This window comes from Hordeum vulgare, chromosome 2H (assembly GCF_904849725.1).
Source record: "Hordeum vulgare subsp. vulgare chromosome 2H, MorexV3_pseudomolecules_assembly, whole genome shotgun sequence".
In the NCBI taxonomy this organism is placed as follows: domain Eukaryota; kingdom Viridiplantae; phylum Streptophyta; class Magnoliopsida; order Poales; family Poaceae; genus Hordeum; species Hordeum vulgare.
The window spans coordinates 557,913,272-557,917,928 of NC_058519.1; positions in this window are offsets into that span (position 1 = coordinate 557,913,272).

Here is a 4,657-nt window from a genome sequence, read left to right on the forward strand (position 1 = left end):
GATTAAGTTGAACTCTAATTATCTTGAACATAGTCTAAGTCCACTTTGAATATATTTGTGTTGTAGATCATGGCTCACGCGACTGTCATCCTGAATTTTAATACGTTCCTAGAGAAAGCTAAGTTGAAAGATGATGGAAGCAACTTTGTAGACTGGGCTCGTAATCTTAAGCTAATCTTACAAGCTGGGAAGAAGGATTATGTCCTTAATGCTGCGCTAGGAGATGAACCACCCGCTACGGCTGATCAGGATGTTAAGAACGCTTGGTTAGGACGTAAGGAGGACTACTCAATAGTTCAATGTGCAGTCTTGTATGGTTTAGAACCGGGACTTCAACGTCGCTTTGAGCGTCATGGAGCATTTGAGATGTTCCAGGAGTTGGAGTTTATCTTTCAGAAGAACGCCCGGATCGAGAGGTATGAGACCTCCGATAAATTCTATGCTTCCAAGATGGAGGAAAACTCGTCTGTCAGTGAACATGTGCTCAAAATGTCTGGGTACTCAAACCGTCTAGCTGAACTGGGGATTGAACTCCCGCAAGAAGCTATCACTGAGAGAATCCTTCAATCACTGCCACCAAGCTATAAAGGCTTTGTGTTGAACTACAACATGCAAGGGATGAACAAGTCTCCCGGCGAGTTGTTTGCGATGCTGAAAGTCGCAGAGTCTGAACTCCGTAAAGAGCATCAAGTGTTGATGGTGAGCAAGACCACTAGTTTCAAGAGAAACGGCAAAGGCAAGAAGGGCAATTCGAAGAAGAGCAGCAAGCCTGTTGCCAATCCGCCGAAGAAACCCAAGACTGGACCTAAGCCTGAAACAGAGTGCTTCTATTGCAAGGGTATGGGTCACTGGAAGCGCAATTGCCCCAAGTATCTGGCAGATAAGAAGGCGGGCAAAGAAAAATCAGGTATATTTGATATACATGTTATTGATGTGTACTTAACCGGCTCTCGTAGTAGTGCCTGGGTATTCGATACCGGTTCTGTTGCTCACATTTGCAACTCGAAGCAGGAACTGCGGAATAGACGAAGGCTGGCGAAAGACGAAGTGACGATGCGCGTTGGAAATGGTTCCAAGGTTGATGCAATCGCCGTCGGCACAGTGTCACTTCAGCTACCATCGGGATTAGTGATGAACTTAAATCATTGTTATTTAGTGCCTGCGTTGAGCATGAACATTATATCTGGATCTTGTTTATTGCGAGACAGTTACTCTTTTAAGTCTGAGAATAATGGTTGTTCTATTTCTATGAGTAACATCTTTTATGGTCATGCACCGAATGTGAGAGGATTGTTCATATTGAATCTTGATAGCGATACGCATATACATAACATTGAGACCAAAAGAGTTAGAGTAAACAATGATAGCGCCATATTTTTGTGGCACTGCCGCTTGGGTCATATTGGTGTAAAGCGCATGAAGAAACTCCATGCTGATGGACTTTTGGAGTCACTTGACTTTGATTCACTTGACACGTGCGAACCATGCCTCATGGGCAAGATGACTAAGACTCCGTTCTCTGGAACAATGGAGCATGCAAGTGACTTGTTGGAAATCATACATACCGATGTGTGTGGTCCAATGAGCGTAGAGGCACGCGGTGGATATCGTTATTTTCTCACCTTCACTAACGATTTATGTAGATATGGTTATGTCTACTTGATGAAGCACAAGTCTGAAACATTTGAAAGGTTCAAGCAATTTCAGAGTGAAGTGGAAAATCATCGTAACAAGAAGATCAAGTTCCTACGGTCTGATCGTGGGGGTGAATATCTGAGTTTCGAGTTTGGTGCTCACTTAAGACAATGTGGAATTGTTTCGCAGGTAACACCGCCTGGAACACCACAGCGTAATGGTGTGTCCGAACGTCGTAATCGTACTTTGTTAGAGATGGTGCGATCTATGATGTCTCTTACTGATTTGCCGTTATCATTTTGGGGTTATGCATTAGAAACAGTTGCATTCACTTTAAGTAGGGCACCATCAAAATCCGTTGAGACGACACCATACGAACTGTGGTATGGCAAGAGGCCAAAATTGTCGTTTCTTAAAGTTTGGGGATGTGATGCTTATGTCAAAAAGCTTCAGCCTGAAAATCTGGAACCCAAAGCGGAAAGGTGCGTCTTCATAGGTTGCCCAAAAGAGACAGTTGGGTACACCTTCTATCTCAAATCCGAGGGCAAAGTGTTTGTTGCTAAAAATGGAGCTTTTCTCGAGAAGGAGTTTCTCTCGAGAGAATTGAGTGGGAGGAAAATAGAACTTGACGAGGTTGTCGAACCTCTCATCCCTCTGGATGGTGGCGCAGGGCAAGGGGAAACCTCTGTCGTTGCGACGCCGGTTGAGGAGGAAGTTAATGATGATGATCATGAAACTCCAGTTCAAGTTTCTGTTGAACCACGCAGGTCGACGAGATCACGCGCTGCTCCAGAGTGGTACGGTAATCCCGTCTTATCAATCATGTTGTTAGACAACAATGAACCTGCGAATTATGAAGAAGCAATGGTGGGCCCAGATTCCAACAAATGGCTGGAAGCCATGAAATCCGAGATAGGATCCATGTATGAGAACAAAGTGTGGACTTTGGAGATACTACCTGAGGGCCGCAAGGCTATTCAGAACAAATGGATCTTTAAGAAGAAGACGGACGCTGACGGTAATGTGACCGTTTAGAAAGCTCGACTTGTGGCAAAGGGTTTTTCACAAGTTCCAGGAGTTGACTACGATGAGACTTTCTCACCCGTAGCGATGCTTAAGTCCGTCAGAATCATGTTAGCAATAGCTGCATTTTTCGATTATGAAATCTGGCAGATGGATGTCAAAACGGCGTTCCTTAACGGTTTCCTTAAGGAAGAGTTGTATATGATGCAACCCGAAGGTTTTGTCGATCCCAAAAATGCTGACAAGGTGTGCAAACTCCAGCGATCCATTTATGGACTGGTGCAAGCATCTCGGAGTTGGAACAAACGTTTTGATGAGGTGATCAAAGCATTTGGGTTTATACAAGTGGTTGGAGAATCTTGTATTTACAAGAAAGTGAGTGGGAGATCTGTGGCGTTTCTAATATTATACGTGGATGACATATTACTGATTGGGAACAACGTAGAGCTTTTGGAGAGCATAAAAGGTTACTTGAATAAAAGTTTCTCTATGAAGGACCTAGGAGAAGCTGCTTACATTCTAGGCATTAAGATCTATAGGGATAGATCAAAACGCCTGATAGGACTTTCACAAAGCACATACCTTGATAAAGTTTTGAAGAGGTTCAAAATGGAACAGTCCAAGAAAGGGTTCTTGCCAGTTTTACAAGGTACGAGATTGAGTAAGACTCAGTGCCCAGCAACTGATGAAGATAGAGAGCATATGCGCTCCGTCCCCTATGCTTCAGACATAGGTTCTATCATGTATGCGATGCTGTGCACTAGACCGGATGTTAGCCTGGCCATAAGTATGGCAGGTAGGTTCCAGAGTAATCCAGGAGTGGATCACTGGACAGCGGTCAAGAATATCCTGAAGTACCTGAAAAGGACTAAGGAGATGTTTCTTGTATATGGAGGTGACGAAGAGCTCGCCGTAAAAGGTTACGTCGATGCAAGCTTTGACACAGATCCGGACGACTCTAATTCGCAAACCGGATACGTATTTATTCTTAATGGGGGTGCAGTAAGCTGGTGCAGTTCCAAGCAAAGCGTCGTAGCAGATTCTACATGTGAAGCGGAGTACATGGCTGCCTCGGAGGCGGCTAAGGAGGGTGTCTGGATGAAGCAGTTCATGACGGATCTTGGAGTGGTGCCAAGTGCACTGGATCCCATAACCTTGTTCTGTGACAACACGGGTGCCATTGCCTTAGCAAAGGAACCACGGTTTCACAAGAAGACCAGACACATCAAACGACGCTTCAACCTCATCCGCGACTACGTCGAGGAAGAGGACGTAAATATATGCAAAGTGCACACGGATCTGAATGTAGCAGACCCGCTGACTAGACCTCTTCCACGGCCAAAACATGATCGACACCAGAACTGTATGGGTGTTAGATTTATTACAATGTAATTCACATGGTGATGTGAGGGCTAGATTATTGACTCTAGTGCAAGTGGGAGACTGTTGGAATTATGCCCTAGAGGCAATAATAAATATAGTTATTATTATAATTCCTGTATCAAGATAATAGTTTATTATCCATGCTATATTGTATTGAATGAAGACTCATTTACATGTGTGGATACATAGACAAAACACTGTCCCTAGCATGCCTCTAGTTGGCTAGCCAGTTAGTCAATGATAGTCAGTGTCTTCTGATTATGAACAAGGTGTTGTTGCTTGATAACTGGATCACGTCATTGGGAGAATCACGTGATGGACTACACCCAAACTAATAGACGTAGCATGTTGATCATGTCATTTTGTTGCTACTGTTTTCTACGTGTCAAGTATTTATTCCTGTGACCATGAGATCATATAACTCACTGACACCGGAGGAATGCCTTGTGTGTATCAAACGTCGCAACGTAACTGGGTGACTATAAAGATGCTCTACAGGTTTCTCCGAAGGTGTTAGTTGAGTTAGTATGGATCAAGACTGGGATTTGTCACTCCGTGTGACGGAGAGGTATCTCGGGGCCCACTCGGTAATACAACATCACACACAAGCCTTGCA